The sequence below is a fragment of the Chelonia mydas genome, chromosome 4 (assembly GCF_015237465.2).
Source record: "Chelonia mydas isolate rCheMyd1 chromosome 4, rCheMyd1.pri.v2, whole genome shotgun sequence".
NCBI lineage: Eukaryota > Metazoa > Chordata > Testudines > Cheloniidae > Chelonia > Chelonia mydas.
Window position 1 is genome coordinate 94257055 of NC_057852.1, and position 17900 is coordinate 94274954.

A 17900-nucleotide genomic window follows, 5' to 3' on the forward strand; every position below is an offset into this window, starting at 1 on the left:
AACTGTAATGCTGCTCTTTTAAACTTACTAGTTGTGTAGAGATTATGATAATTCACAGTGAATAATTTACTTGATAAATGTAGCCTCTTTCTACTGGTTAATGTTAGAAAGCAGATCTTCATTTCTTCAGATTTACTCATTCAAGTTTACTTTACACATTTTTTGGCAGATTTATTTTTTAAAAATGGTTGGTTGATCTCAGAGAATTCACTGCATATATTCAATACTTTACTTATTAGGAATCAGAGTTGTGTTGATTAGGTAGGTCACCTACATGATGTCTCTGTTCTCTGACTGGATGAAAAACCTATAATCAAGAGGAGGGCTACATGGCACTCATGATGCTTTGAATCTCTCAGAGAAGCAGCAGACCAATAGCATTATACAATTTTAGCACACTTTAAATCATTCCTTTCTGAGTCACACTGGCCTTGCCTGAGGCATCATCCCTAGACATAATTATGATATTGTAAGAGCTATTGGCTGAGTGCAGAGTTTAAATTTAATTTTCTCTCATCACACTCAAAGTAATTGCATGTGTGTCTAGTTGTGAGTGGCCAGATTCTTGTCTGGGTTACTGAATAGCATGTATGCGAGGACCCCAGCAAAGAGTTTTCAGAATAAAAGTGCCACCTACTGCATTAAGCAATATCTCTTTTCATATTTCATATAATTTAAATTGCACTCTTAGTAAGCACTGGAGTGTGCAAATATTTTTCTCAGGAGAACCAAGCAAAAAGGAGAACAAGCAAGCTGCCTTGCAAGGACTCCAGCTTGTAGCTGCAACTTTAGATGCAGAAATAGATAAAGCATTGAAAGAAATACAAAAACTAAGAAAAGAAAAAACCACAAGGATAAAGAATTAGCTAATCTAAAAGCAGAAGCTTCCCCATTGAGAGCCACCATGTTCACACAAACAGTACAGATTGTTGAGTCACTGAAAGAACTAAATGAAATAAAAGAAGAATAGAAGAAGTTAATGAAAGAAGTTGAAGAATGGAAACAGAAGGCAATAGATAGGCAAGCTGCAATGAAAGTGGTACTCTCAGATACAGGAGAGAAGAAAGAAAGAAATCATGCAGTCTGTAGAAGACAAATTTGTGCATTACAGGGAGAATTAAAAGCCAGCAAAGGAGTAATAGCAGCAATAAAGTCCGGAAGTGATGAAGAGGTAAAATTTGATGAAGAGGATCTAGGCTCTCCTTGCTATAATGATTTTTCCAAGGAGTCTGCCCCAGAACTTTATAATTCACCAAGAAAAGAGCCAGAAAAGTTTCAAAGACCACTTCCTTTAGCTCCAATTATTATTAACACAGTGACTAAAACCACTGCACAAGGGAAACGAGGAGGACTAAACGAAAGAGTAGAGGAAAGACCATATACCCCTGAACAAATTAGAGATTTAGGAAAATCCATGGGTCCTTTGAAAAAGAATACAGTGGTTGGATGGTTAGCTAAAACAACAGGGATACCTGGATTAACAGGGAATGATCTCTCAGCTTTAATAAAAGAATGCTTGAGTTCAGATGAATTTACAGGACTTCCTTATGATTTCCAAAGAGAAGGAGAAAGTGATACAGATATAATAGAAAGAGAAATTCTGAAGATTTTCTTCCCTGGTGAAGACCTAGTTGTATGTTTCCACAAGGAGAAACAACAAGTCCAGGAAAGACTGAAGCCATACATAGCTATGAGGAGATTATTGTACAGACATTCAGGAATCATCCAATTAGGATATCAAATAATATATGATGCTCCACCATTTAAAAGAGCATTAATGTAGGGCTTTGATCCAACAATCAGAATGGCGATGATCTCTGATGATCCTGCACAACCCCCCTTAAACCATATGGAAGATAAAGCAAAAAGACTATATGAAATTATTCGCGGCTCTCCTGGATGTACTCCCAAAGCCTTTGCAAAAGGTTTCTGGGGAGGGCAGCCTTATTGTGTCCTCCATGGTAGGACACTTTACCACTCCAGGCCAGTAACACGTACTCGGGAATCATTGTAGAACAAAGCATTGCAGTGTATTCTTGCTGGCGTTCAAACAACATCCGTTCTTTATCTCTCTGTGTTATCCCCAGGAGAGTGAGATATCATTCATGGTCACCTGGTTGAAATAGGGTGCTTTTCTTCAGGGGACACTCAGAGGTGCCCGTTCCTGCTGGGCTGTTTGCCTATGGCTGAAAAGAAATGTTCCCCGCTGTTAGCCACGGGGAGGGGGAAGGGTTGAGGGGGTAGCTACGCGGTGGGGGGAGGCAAAATGCGACCTTGTAATGAAAGCACATGTGCTATGTACGTAATGTTAACAGCAAGGTTTACCCTGAAAGAGTGTAGCCACTGTTTTATAAAATGTGTCTTTTTAAATACCACTGTCCCTTTTTTTTTCTCCACCAGCTGCATGTGTTTCAATGATCACAGGATCTTTTCCTTCCCAGAGGCTAGTGAAGATTAGAAAGAAAAAAAAACGCACTCGTGATGAAATGTTCTCTGAGCTCATGCTGTCCTTCCACACTGACAGAGCACAGACGAATGCGTGGAGGCAAATAATGTCAGAGTGCAGGAAAGCACAAAATGACCAGGAGGAGAGGTGGCGGGCTGAAGAGAGTAAGTAGCGGGCTGAAGACAGGGCTGAAGCTCAAATGTGGCGGCAGCGTGATGAGAGGAGGCAGGATTCAATGCTGAGGCTGCTGGAGGATCAAACCAGTATGCTCCAGCGTATGGTTGAGCTGCAGCAAAGGCAGCTGGAGCACAGACTGCCGCTACAGCCCCTGTGTAACCAACCGCCCCTCCTCCCCAAGTTCCTTCGCCTCCTCACCCAGATGCCCAAGAACGCGGTGAGGGGGCCTCCGGCCAACCAACCACTCCACCACAGAGGATTGCCCAAAAAACAGAAGGCTGGCATTCAATAAATTTTAAAGTTGTAAACTTTTAAAGTCCTGTGTGGCATTTTCCTTCCCTCCTCCACCATCCCTCCTGGGCTACCTTGGTAGTCATCCCCCTATTTGTGTGATGAATGAATAAAGAATGCATGAATGTGAAGCAACAATGACTTTATTGCCTCTGTAAGCGGTGATCGAAGGGAGGAGGGGAGGGTGGTTAGCTTACAGGGAAGTAGAGTGAACCAAGGGGCGGGGGGTTTCATCAAGGAGAAACAAACAGAACTTTCACACCGTAGCCTGGCCAGTCATAAACTGGTTTTCAAAGCTTCTCTGATGCGTACCGCGCCCTCCTGTACTCTTCTAACCGCCCTGGTGTCTGGCTGTGCGTAACAAGCAGCCAAGCGATTTGCCTCAACCTCCCACCCCACCATAAACGTCTCCCCCTTACTCTCACAGATATTGTGGAGTGCACAGCAAGCAGTAATAACAGTGGGAATATTGGTTTTGCTGAGGTCTAAGCGAGTCAGTAAACTGCGCCAGCGCGCCTTTAAACGTCCAAATGCACATTCTACCACCATTCTGCACTTGCTCAGCCTGTAGTTGAACAGCTCCTGACTACTGTCCAGGCTGCCTGTGTACGGCTTCATGAGCCATGGCATTAAGGGGTAGGCTGGGTCCCCAAGGATCACTATAGGCATTTCAACATCCCCAGCAGTTATTTTCTGGTCTGGGAATAAAGTCCCTTCCTGCAGCTTTTGAAACAGACCAGAGTTCCTGAAGATGCGAGCGTCATGTACCTTTCCCAGCCATCCCACGTTGATGTTGGTGAAACGTTCCTTGTGATCCACCAGAGCTTGCAGCACTATTGAAAAGTACCCCTTGCGGTTTATGTACTCGCCGGCTTGGTGCTCCGGTGCCAAGATAGGGATATGGGTTCCGTCTGTGGCCCCACCACAGTTAGGGAATCCCATTGCAGCAAAGCCATCCACTATGAGCTGCACATTTCCCAGGGTCACTACCCTTGATATCAGCAGATCTTTGATTGCGTGGGCTACTTGCATCACAGCAGCCCCCACAGTAGATTTGCCCACTCCAAATTGATTCCCACCTGACCGGTAGCTGTCTGGCGTTGCAAGCTTCCAGAGGGCTATCGCCACTCGCTTCTCAACTGTGAGGGCTGCTCTCATCTTGGTATTCATGCGCTTCAGGGCAGGGGAAAGCAAGTCACAAAGTTCCACGAAAGTGCCCTTACGCATGCGCAAGTTTCGCAGCCACTGGGAATCGTCCCAGACCTGCAATACTATGCGGTCCCACCAGTCTGTGCTTGTTTCCCGAGCCCAGAATCGGCATTCCACAGCATGAACCTGCCCCATTAGCACCATGATGCATGCATTAGCAGGGCCCATGCTTTGAGAGAAATCTGTGTCCATGTCCTCATCACTCTTGTTACTGTGCTGATGTCGCCTACTCGCCTGGTTTCACTTTGCCAGGTTCTGGTGCTACATATACTGCTGGATAATGTGTGTGGTGTTTAATGTGCTCCTAATTGCCAAAGTGAGCTGAGCGGCCTCCATGCTTACCTTTGTATGGCGTCCGCATAGAAGAAAGGCGCGGAACGATTGTCTGCCGTTGCTCTGACGGAGGGAGGGGCGACTGACTACATGGCTTACAGGGTTGGTTTACAGGGAATTAAAATCAACAAAGGGGGTGGCTTTACATCAATGAGTACTTCAGGCAGGACTTCACGGAGGGTTCCAATAAGAAATGGTGCACCTAAGTAATTGTTCTTATTGGAACAAGCAGGTTGGTCTGGCCTCTGATTGATACATGGCTAGATTTACCTCGCTGCACCTTCTCTGTGAGTGACTGCAGTGTGACCTAGAGGAATGAGTCCCCTAGACGGGGGAGGGGGGGAAGCAAATTAGTACAAACCAAATCTAGTCTATTTCTTGTTTTGATCCACTCCATCTATCTTTTACATCTTTGGCTGGTAGCAGACGGTGCAGAAGGACTGCAAGCCATCCACATCTCATGGCTGCTCAGCAGAAGATGGTGCAGTAGGACTGCTAGCCATCCTCATCTCTTGCCTGCCTGGCAGAAGATGGTACAGTAGGACTGCTAGCAATCCATATCGCCTGCCTGCTCACCATAAGATGGTTCAGTAGGACTGACTGCAGGACTAAAGAGAATGACCTGGTCAAGTCACTTCAAATGTAGTCCCTGCACCCATGTCTGCCCAGGCGCTCCTGGCCGACGTGGCCAGGAGCACCTCGGACATGACGATGATGGCTACCCATCCTACTGCACCGTCTGCTGCCACAAGGCAATGGGTTGCTGCTGCTGTGTAGCAATGCAGTACCACGTCTGCCAGCACCCAAGAGACATACGGTGACGGTTACCTGAGCGGGCTCCATGCTTGCCGTGGTATGGCGTCTGCACAGGTAACTCAAGAAAAAAGGCGCAAAGCGATTGTCTGCTGCTGCTTTTACGGAGGAAGGGAGGGAACGGGGGCCTGACAATATGTACCCAGAACCACCCGCGACAATGTTTTAGCCCCATCAGGCATTGGGATCTCAACCCAGAATTCCAATGGGCAGCGGAGACTGCGGGAACTGTGGGATAGCTACCCACAGTGCAACACTCCGGAAGTCGACGCTTGCCTTGGTACTGTGGAAGCACTCTGCCGAGTTAATGCACTTAATGCACTTAGAGCATTTTCTGTGAGGACACACACACTCGAATATATAAAAACGATTTCTAAAAAACAGACTTCTATAAATTCGACCTAATTTCATAGTGTAGACATACCCTAAGACAGGAAGGGAGATCACCAGATAAACAAAGGGTAGAATTATTACAAAAGTTACCAGCTCCAACAGATGTATCTACTTTAAGGTAATTTTTAGGGATGGCTAATTTTTCAAGAGAATTTATAGAGAATTATGCAGAAAAAGCTAGCCCATTATATCGGTTGTTAAGGAAAAGTAACAAATGGGAAACATAAACATAAGTATTGGATGTTATCAATTCTGTCACCGATTCGCACTAGTGGAAAGGGGACATGAGGACTATGGAATTGTTGGGATGGACATTTTGCAACATTTGTGAGAGGTTATTGATTTTAATGAAAGTAATTTGGGAGGGTGTGGAATGAAAGTCTCTTTTGTTTTGTATTTAAGGTAAATGGATATCACTGTTAAAATTATTTTAGTGACAACAGTAGTGTAGGATATAGTCAAGATAAGTTTGTAGGATTATTAAGGTAGTAGAGTATAGTTAGACTAATCTGAATAGATAAGATATATTAGAGAAGATAAGTAGTTATTAGTCCAAATAGACAGAATTAGAAGAAAGTAAGTGGGGGAAAATAAATTAATATTATAAAGATAAGTTTAGGAGAAAGATGTGTTAAAAAGTGTTATTGTTAAAGAAAAAATATACACAATAAATTAATTTTTGTAAGAAATAGAAAGGAAAGGGTCTCTCTCGTTCTTTTTATCTTTCAGAAACTAGATGATAGAAGATGAAGTTCTATTCATTGTGGCTCTTTTGGACATTTGTGTCTACGGGATTTTCCTATGGTGGTGCGAATTCAGACAAGACACCCACAATCTGATGGGCTAAGTCCCATCCTGACAATAAAGCCTTTGCCAAGGATATTGAGGAATGTATTTGCACAATCCCTAAGATAGAGAAAAAACCAAGGGCAGTAAATGTAGTAATGGGACCTGTCAGAATTATAGAATTCATGGCACAAAATCATATGGGTAGTATACTTATTACTGATGATGCCCACAAATATGAATATTTTATTCAACGCTCAAGGAAAAGGAGTATTGATGTGGCAGAGGTCTGGTGAGAAATCACCACAAACTTCAAATTGTATGTGGAAATGCAATGAAGGGATAGGAACTATATGTGGTAAAGTAGTAAGGATTGGCCCATGGCTGTGTATATTAATGGAGGGATTAAATATAATTGCATGCTCTCCAAATCTTGTAATGAGAATAGTAAACCATCAACCCCAAGCGTTTCTCGGAGATGCAAAAATGATGATACAATGGATGAGATGCAATACAACAACTGCTGTCAACAGTATTCAAGGGTGTGCATTTACAATTCTAAAGAACAATAAATCTAGAGCAATAACAATTATGATGGGGCCCATAAAAGCAATAGAGCAGAATTGGGAAAATAAGAAACTTACTACTTATTATGATGCTCATAAGTGTTCTATTACATATGCCTCTCAAGGGTGAGGATACTTAACTCATCCTGATTATCACACTTTGCCAAAACCATCAAACTGTGATTGGGATGCTACTGATAACACAGGTAGGATAAATATATGGAAGAGTAATAAGAGTTAGGCAATGGCAATGTGAGTGACAGATGGACCTACAATAATTGCACATTCATCTAATCTTACAATATATCCAGACCAAAATTCTTTATGTGGTATTGTGGCTTGGCATGTCCTTAAGTAGAATATAAAAAGTACAAGAAAGATACTTATACAATGGTATCACAACATTATTAATCAAACAGAAACTAAATTTCAGATTATTGATCCATGACGAGGGACTAGTAAAACAGATATTCTATGCAAATGACGACTTGAAGTTATATACAAAAGCCAGTTGAAGCTACAAGTGCCTTGGTATGCACATGTAATAAAAAGAGATGAGTGAGAGGAAGGAAGTTCAGGTCAAATCTTATTTCACTATTGGTGTGAAGGTAATGTAAATATAACCAGAAAGCAAGGAAGTGGAACATGGAAAATTATTGGTCCTCACTTTAGTTTAGTTACTATCTCATGGATATCTACACCAGAGGCAACTGATATTGGTCCATATGTAGTAAAAGAACACACCAAGAAGGAACTAATAATAGATCCCACCTATTCCCTAAAGAAAGTAATGGATATTTTGCATCAAAATCCGCAATGTAAAAAATATGTTCAAACTTTATTTCAAGGATGGGAAAGGTGGATGGAAACCCAACTTTTGTTGAAAAGTTTGATGAATACAATATTAGGAGGAACAGGTACAGGATTGGAAATATTAAATAGTATAGATGAAGTGTTGGATAATAAATTAAACTCAATGGGACAATATTTAGGAGCAATGTCTAAACCTTTAACAACATCTTTGAATGATATATGTGTTAGCCATCATCTTATTGCAACTTTGCTTCCTGGTTGGGAAAAGTTACAAAGATACATTTGAAAAGGAGTACTTGTGGCACCTTAGAGACTAACCAATTTATTTGAGCATAAGTGAGCTGTAGCTCACGAAAGCTTATGCTCAAATAAATTGGTTAGTCTCTAAGGTGCCACAAGTACTCCTTTTCTTTTTGCGAATACAGACTAACATGGCTGTTACTCTGAAAGATACATTTGACCACCTTAAACACAGCAGAGGTATTACAAAGCAATGTATCTCTAGCATTGGCATGTATACAAGCACAAACTTGGACTAATGATGTAGTAAAATATATTATATGATCACATAATAATATAAGCACAACCTCCATTCAACTTTTTATACATATACATTCAGATAGTCGTATTGCCACCCTCACCCCTGAATTTTGCTCACTGATTTCTGTAATACAACTGACAGCCAAGGAGAGGTTGGTAACTTTATGCCACAGCCCTTCCAATGGATTTCTGGTCAGACAGCTGGGGAACACCCCCATTTAACAGAACACTGGTGGACATCCTGTGACACTGAAGGTAATGTGTAAAAGCACAATTAGCTGGCCACATAATAAAGTTTATAGTGTCACATTTCACTCTGCACAGAGACATGTGCATAGATAATACAAACTATGTCAAATTCAGGTTACTGTCACTTTAGCCTGTACAATTTAAAATATCAGATTTATTTTGCATGTGGTGGGGTAGATCTTACATCAAAAACAAAAAAATGCTGAAGTGTGACAAGAGATTTTGCCTCAGTTGCCCGAAATGCCTTACACCAAGCTCTAAATTGGAAAATCTGCAGAAAAACCTCAGAAGGGGTTTAAATTCGCCGAAATTATAATTGGCTTAATTGAACATAAATGGACTGGTGATAGCGTCAGGACTCTTTAACATGCTTAGAGCAATAATTATTTTTAAGAGCAAGGCTTTAATTAAATAAAAATTAATAATAGTTTAAAATAGAGAATCCAGTAATGGTGGTGAAAGGGTGATGTAATAGAATGGGAAATTCCCTCTCCTGGGCTCATAGGGGTCCATTGCATACGATTTAATAATTTTACTCTTTGTGATGCAATGGTAAATTCCACTTCCTGTAGAGGATGACTAAGCAAAACTCCATAGAAATACATTGTAGCCCATAGAAATACTCTCAGACAGGAAATAGCTAGGGTTCATCCAGAGATCAGCTAAGAAAACCCCATAGGAATACACTGGAGCCCATAGAAGTGAATGGGGCTTCTGTCACATGTAGGTACATGTGACTAGGGTGTGACATCAATGAAAAGCTGAAAGCTGACTGGCTGAGCCTAGGTGGCCAAACAGTTTATAAGGGTCACAGCCAGCAGGCTAAAGCTCTGTAGGGGACAGGGACCAGCAAGAGAATGGAGTTCTGCCAGACACCTGCAAGGAATAAAGCACTTATGGACCAGCAGAACCCAACAAAGGAAAGGCTGCTTAAAAGACAGCTACCGCAGCAGCAGCCCTTCCAGGGTTGCCCCTTGCAATGGCCGCTTCTGCCTCTGACCAGCAGGAGGCCTCCGCAGCAGCCAGCAGGAGCAACCATCCCTCCTGCTTGAGAAGCCACTTTACCTCAGGAGGAGGCAGCAGTAAGCACCTCAGTAGCCCACAGCTCGTCAAGGAACAACACTCCCCAAAAATTGACAGAGCAGAAGGACCATTCCTAGATGGTTCAGGGGGATTTTAGAGAAGCCTCTGTAAGTTAAATCTTTTTCTATTTAACATCCTAAAGCATATGGGTTTCTAGTGTAAATAAAACTGGATGCCTATGGTCCGAGTGAGAACTCCCTACCCTCTAATAATTGCCTGAGCAGCACTTGTTGGATGCTTAGTTTTAGTACTGAATGTTAATTGATATGTTTATTATCAATTATTATAAGGTATAGAGTATTAAGTAAATGATTATATTGTTATATGTCAAACTGTAATTGTTGTACGGTCTTCATTTGCTGCAATGTTTCAGTTTTTTATTTTAACCCCATTGCTTCTATCTCTACTCTTTTACTGTAACTGTGCACTTCAAAATAAATATTAGTTTTTGTTACCAGAGAATATTGATTGTTGCCTATTCTTGAGTGGAGGGCTGTATCCGTGTCCTTCAAGGGAAAGTTAGCTAGTTGCGGCTTTCCCTGGAAACTCCTTAGGGTGGGCCACAACCTCAAATACCAGAATAGATAAATTAAGAACAAAGGTTTAAATTAAAAGTAGTGTTTTTAGGGCTTAATAGAATTAGATTCAAATCTTCCAGTAACAAAAGAAGCTACTTCTACAAATAGTTCAGGAATGGCACCAGTTAAAAATTACTGTAAATACTTTTTTAAACTTGTAAAGGATAACCTAAAGCTAAATACATATATATGGGTCTTTGGCAATAATATACTGTCTACTCTTACAGGGAAATGGCTGAATGACTAGCTGCAAGTCACTTCCTTCACTAATTATTTTTTAATGCTAAGCACGATTCTTATTTATGTGCAACATCACTGTGAACAATACACAATATTAGATTTTTCTTTTCAAAGGCCCATATTTTGCATTGCATTTTGACATCTGACAATTTTGCAGGTAGGAACCATTGTCTCCATATAGGAAGATGCAAAACACACCTTTACAAATGTAGTAAATAGATTCTCTCTAACTGGATCACCTGAACACACTGCTGTCAGAACAACTCAGTGCAATTTTCAAATACTCCCATTTGGTTCCTTATAGATCAATCTTTTTTTATACAACTGTTTGGAAATCAGAAGTATTCTTCAGAATCTATATCCTTCTATCGTCATGGGTACTTTTTTTCTAAAGGAAAACTATTGATCTATTCCATCAGATAGAGTTACATGGTAAATTGCTTCTGGTTTTTGTATTTGATTCTGTTAGCATTCTTCTTGCCAGGGAAAGCACACTTAACCTCGTAAGTGGTTTCAACAATGTCAAAGCTTTAGGGTAAGAATTTCAAAGCGGCTCAGCATTATCCTGTCCAACAGACTTAGGTGCAAATCCCTAAGTGTGCAATTGCCTAGTAGAAATGACCTTTTCAAAAGCATTGATGTGAGCAGCAAGTAGAATGGGTCAAATAACTAATTGTTCAGTTCAGTAGCAGTTTTGAAAATTTAAAAAAAAATCAGTTCTGGTTGAACTGAATCTGAAATCTGACCTACTGGGCTAACGGTTTTAAGGGGGGGAAGGAGTCAGCACCACCTCTACTTCCACCTCCTCCTCCAGCCTTTTCGAAATGGCCAAAACTAATTAGATGAAATTTGTGAATAGTTTCAGTTCAATCAAATCTGCATTTTTTTTCTTGAATAAACTATTTTTCTGAAAAAATGTCTCCCAGTTTCAGCAGCAAGTTACCAAACTGTCCAGCTTCAGCAAGGTTTCTCCCTTATGTTGTCTGTCTCAGAGAACTCTCTCAGTCTAGCACAACGTTGCAACAATAGTACACATGACCCACAACATTGGGGCAAACTAAGTTTGCCCAATACCTTACATCCAGAGATCACCTTCATCTTTGTCTAGAATGCACAGGCAAAGCGACTATTAAGTTACCAAAATCAAATGATCTAATCTAAAAATCGATAGCATTTTTGAAGCTATATAACTAAAATCTTGAAGAGATTGAGTTCCTGTCAGAGTACACTGATGCTGAATCTGCCTGGATACACTTCAGATCCCAGATAACTGATGTGGCTATGTCTGTCACTGGTTCCCTCCCCTCCCTTCCAAAAAAAAGCAAAGAAGCCCCGGATCACCATTAGTACCTGAACCATCATTGAACAGCATTACACGGATTGTCTGAGCTGTGGTATGGTCATGTATCATAGAATCATAGGAATGTGGCACTGGAAGGAATCTCGAAAATAATCAAGTCCAGCCCCATACACTGAGGCAAGACCAAATAAATTAGACCATCCCTGACAGGAGTTTGTCCAATCTGTTTTTAAAAAAACTCCAATGATAGGGATTCCACAACTTTCCTTGGAAGCCTATTCCAGAGTTTAACTATCCGTAGAGTTAATATATTTTTCCTAATATCTAACCTAAATCTCCCTTGCTGCAGATTAAGCCCATTGCTTCTTGTCCTATCTTTAGTGGACACGGAGAACAATTGATCACCATCCTCTTTATAACAGCCCTTAATATATTTGAAGACAGTTATCATATTCTTATATTCTTATTTTCTCAGTCTCCCCTCAACTGTCTTTTCTTAAGACTAACATGCCCAGATTTTTTTTGTAACTTACCCCATAGCTCAGGTTTTCTGAATCTTTTATCATTTGTTCCTCTCCTCTGAACTCTCTCCAGTTACTTCACATCTATCCTAAAGTGTGGCGCCCACAATTGGATACAGTACTCTAGCTGAGGCCTCACCAGTGCCAAGTAGAGCAAGACAATTTCTTTCAGTTTCTTACATAAACACTCCTGTTAACACACCCCAGAATATTAGCCATTTTTGCAACTGCATCACCTTGCTGACTAATATACAATTTGTGATCCATTATAACCCCAAAAGCCTAAGGCCATGTCTACATTACGAAAGTACTCCGATTTTACAGAAGTCTATTTTTGGGAACAGATTGTATAATGTCGAGTGCATGTGTCCACACTAAGCACATTAATTCGGCAGTGTGCGTCCACAGTACCGTGGCAAGCATCGACATTCCGAGCGGTGCACTGTGGGTAGCTATCCCACAGTCCCCACTGCCCATTGGAATTCTGGGCTGAGCTCCCAATGCCTGATGGGGCCAAAAATTTGTCGTGGGTGGTTACGGGTAAATATCGTCAGTCAACCCTCCCTCCATGATAGCAATGGCAGAAAATCATTTCACGTCCTTTTCCCTGAATTGCCCGAGCAGAGACCATAGCGCGGCAAGCATGGAGCCTGTTCAGCTCAATGCAGCAGTTAGGACCGTTGTAAACACCCTGTGCATTATCGTGCAGTTTATGCAAAACCAACACCTGAAAAACCAGGCGAGGAGGCAACAGCAGTGCGGTGATAAGGACATGAACACAGATTTCTCTAAAACTGTGGTCCTCAGCAATTTAGAGATCATGGTGTTAGTGGGCAGGCTCATGCCATGGAATGCCGATTCTGGGCCCGGGAAACGAGCACAGCGTGGTGGGACCACATAGTGTTGCAGGTTTGGGATGATTCCCAGTGGCTCCAAAACTTTCACATGCGTAAGGGCACTTTCATGGAACTTTGTGACTTGCTTTCCCCTGCTCTGAAGCGCAAGAATACCAAGATGAGAGCAGCCCTCACAGTTCACAAGCGAGTGGCAATAGCCCTGTGGAAGCTTGCAATGCCAGACAGCTACCGGTCAGTCAGTAATCAATTTGGAGTGGGCAAATCTACTGTGGGGACTGCTGTAATGCAAGTACCCAAAGCAATCATTGAGCTGCTGCTATCAAAGGTAGTGACTCTGGGAAATGGGCAGGTCATGCTAGATGGCTTTGCTGCAATGGGATTTCCTAACTCTGGTGGGGCTATAGACGGAATGCATATCCCTATCTTGGGACCAGACCACCAGGGCACCCAGTACATAAACCGCAAGGGGTACTTTTCAATGGCGCTGAAAGCACTGGTGGATCACAAGGGACGTTTCACCAACATCAACGTGGGATGGCCGGGAAAGGTTCATGATGCTCGCATCTTCAGGAACTCTGGTCTGTTTCATAGAATATCAGGGTTGGAAGGGACCTCAGGAGGTCATCTAGTCCAACCCCCTGCTCAAAGCAGGACCAATCCCCAATTAAATCATCCCAGCCAGGGCTTTGTCAAGCCTGACCTTAAAAACTTCTAAGGAAGGAGATTCTATCACCTCCCTAGGTAACGCATTCCAGTGTTTCACCACCCTCCTAGTGAAAAAGTTTTTCCTAATATCCAACCTAACCCTCCCCCACTGCAACTTGAGACCATTACTCCTTGTCCTGTCCTCTTCTACCACTGAGAATAGTCTGGAACCACCTCTCAGGTAGTTGAAAGCAGGTATCAAATCCCCCCTCATTCTTCTCTTCTGCAGACTAAACAATCCCAGTTCCCTCAGCCTCTCCTCATAAGTCATGTGTTCCAGACCCCTAATCATTTTTGTTGCCCTTCGCTGAACTCTCTCAAATTTATCCACATCCTTCTTGTAGTGTGGGGCCCAAAACTGGACACAGTACTCCAGATGAGGCCTCACCAATGTCGAATAGAGGGGAACGATCACGTCCCTCGATCTGCTCGCTATGCCCCTACTTATACATCCCAAAATGCCATTGGCCTTCTTGGCTACAAGGGCACACTGCTGACTCATATCCAGCGTCTCGTCCACTGTCACCCCTAGGTCCTTTTCCACAGAACCGCTGCCTAGCCATTCGGTCCCTAGTCTGTAGCTGTGCATTGCGTTCTTCCGACCTAAGTGCAGGACCCTGCACTTATCCTTATTGAACCTCATCAGATTTCTTTTGGCCCAATCCTCCAATTTGTCTAGGTCCCTCTGTATCCTATCCCTGCCCTCCAGCATACCTACCACTCCTCCCAGTTTAGTATCATCCGCAAATTTGCTGAGTGTGCAATCCACACCATCCTCCAGATCATTTATGAAGATATTGAACAAAACCGGCGATGTCTATTTCAGCGCTACTCCCCTCATTGGGGAGGAGTACAGAAATTGGTTTTAAGAGCCCTTTATGTTTAAAAAAAAAAAAAAAAATGGCTTTGTGTGGATGGGTGCAGGGTTAATTCGATTTAATGCTGCTAAATCCGACATAAACTCGTAGTGTAGACCAGGCCTAAGTATCGAAATATAACAGGCACTTGTAATAATGCAACACACACTGACTGCAAAGCTTTTATGGAACTCAAAGCAAATTACACTCAAAGTTTCTCCCAGGAACATCATCACCAACTTATATAAACACTTGTGCAATCTCACCAAGGAGAAAGATCATCCATTCAGTGCGGTCTACTCCATTTCTGGTCAGCTAATCAATACAAAAGCTGAGTGCATGCCATGCTGAAGTGAACATTTCAGCCAACTGCTAAATGCACCTACAATTTCTTTGGCCCCTGACACTAAGGACATTGTTGGGCTGACCCACTCCATACAAGATGATCCTGGTGAATTCACTATTGATAAAATACACAGTGATATAAAGAAGCTTAAGGGAAATAAGGCTGCAAGAATCTTTAAAATTCCTTTGGCATTGTTAAAGCACTGGACCAGTTATTTTCTTGTGGCTGTTCAATATTATCTGGAGAATATAGTTGGTCACATCCATCTAGTAAAAAAAGCATTATTTTACCACTTTGAAAAAATAAAGGCAGAAAATGAGACTATTGTAACTATTATGGCATTATTCTTCTATGTATCACAGCTGCTGCTATCTTAAAGAGCAAGAGAAGACCACAGCAAGCTGGCTTCACTCCCGGCCATTCAATGACAGAGCAGATCTTCACAGTGTGCCCTCTTATCAAGAATGTACAAGATTTCAAGAACCCCATTAAGATTTTTCTTGCAGATATCAAATCTGCATATGATTCTCTTGACCAGAAACTAAGTAAATTTATTTTTACATATATGCTTTGATGATAAAAACTTCACCAACATCGATTTTGCAGATGCCATAGCTCTAGTTGCTGAAGCAGCAGACAAGAGAGTTGTCACTTGAAGCCCTGGAAAGCTCAGTGGCAAAAGTTGGCCAGAAAATTGAGGTAAAACTTCTAGTCAGATTTTTGAACATGCTGCAGACTACAGCAACTTTGTGGGTGACCACCCAGTTAAGATTATCAGTGATTTCACCTACCTTGGCTTTGTTGTCAATAACATGGACAGCACTGAAAGAACTTGAAAACCACACTGCAAAAGGTTCTTCAGTAATGGGGGCCTCACCAAGAACATCTTTCACAAACCAAACACCATAAGTAGAGAGATGAAGCTGAGGATATATAATGGTTTGGTGTTTTTTCTACCCATCTTACGAAAGGCTGCCCATCAAGAATTTTCCCATATTTGAAATGCCACCATCCCCTTTTACTGCAAAAAAGGGGTTGAATCCAATATTCTGAACTATTGACTGAAACATGGCACCTCCTTGTCAAGACTGAAAGGAAGCTGGATACCATTCAACTGAAGCATTTCTGAATGACTGAAAACATCAAATGGAACAAATTCAAGTCAAACTAAGTGATCCATTTTCTAACTGAACAGATCCCACGCTCTCTCAAACAGTCACCCAGCACTCTCTAAGGTGATGGGTCATCTGCTCAACATTCCTACCAGCTACCCCATGAAAATCATCTTTTACTTTGAATCAATAAAAGCAGGATGGAAGAGACCCTCTGGAAGATCTAAAACATGATGATTGGATGGCATCAACAGACATCTGTCCCTCACAGGCATTCTATCCTGTAACATGCTAGATTTGGGTCAGGACAGAACATCATGTAGGAGCATAATGCAGTCAGTGGCCTCTACACTGTCCATGCAAAAGCATGAGAACTAACCAAACACCAAGTGCTTCTGCACTGCTTTGTAAATAAAATTAATATTAAAACATGTTTAAATCAGGGTTTGATAGATTTAACCACACCTCATTACAATATATTAGTGATATGCTATGATAAATTGGAATTAGAAACCTGATAATAATAAGCAATCTACAATCTAGCTCCCTAAATATGTGCATTAGGCTGTCTCAACTAAATGCTGTTCAAAAAGGAAAATGGCCTTTCTATAATTCCAGGGAAATTGTATTCCATTCTCTCCCCACCCTCCCCCACTAAAGCCTCTCTCTCCAGTTAGGGTCCCAGGAACCTTGCTTTTTGGGGGACCACATCCTAATCATGTTCCCATATACATTTTAGTATATAGGGTGTAGTATTTCCCTCCCAAAGTTTTGGACCAATTTGTGTCAGTCGTTCTTTATGTAGACAATATGCTTTTGCTGCCCCAAACTGCTCTAGGTTTGAAGCATGTAAGAGAATTTCAGCTCTTTTTGCCAACAGGAACACCTGATCGTACACTATCAGAAAACTAAAGTAATTTCCTCTGGTCACAGACCAGACTCTATAAATGGAAGGTGGATATATTGAACAGGTCAGGTTTTTCCCCTATCTGGGTAATCATTTCCCTTATAATGGCCAATGGAATAAGAGAAGGTATATAGAGGAAATAGAGTTTTCAAGGCTAAATTTTCCCCATGGACCCAATGAAATGAAGCACTATTTGAATAGAACTTAGGACTGAGAGTCAGTTGTTAAAGTCCATATATTATATGGTGAACAAATTTGGGGCTCAAAAGACCTGAGGGTGTTAAAATGCAAAACAAATTTTTAAGGAGAATATTCACCCTCCCAAATAGCTGCTTTACTTAGGGCAGAGACAGGGGAGTGTGCTATTTCAACTAAAGCTCACTGCCTTTATATTGATTATTGGCTGCATATTCAGCATATGAATCTACAGCATCTTCCAAGGTTATATCTGGAGAAACAGCTTAACAAGACACTCCCTACCATTCCCCTTGCTTTTGCAAATCCATTGTTCTTCATATTCCTTAGGCTTCTTAGAACTTGACCTGGCTTGGGTGTAAAATCTCTAATCAAGCTTAGAGCAGTAGATATTTGCAAACAACCAGACATGGCCGTTGTCCATACAATAAATATATCCCCTTAGCTTTCTCATTTAAAGGGTATTCATAATTACGATAAATATTTTGAATAATATGTTAAGGAGGTCTTATGTAAACAGCCCATCTGGAAGGGAGTTATGCTGCTATTGAGACGTAATTGTCTTTCTCCATGGCAGTCTGGC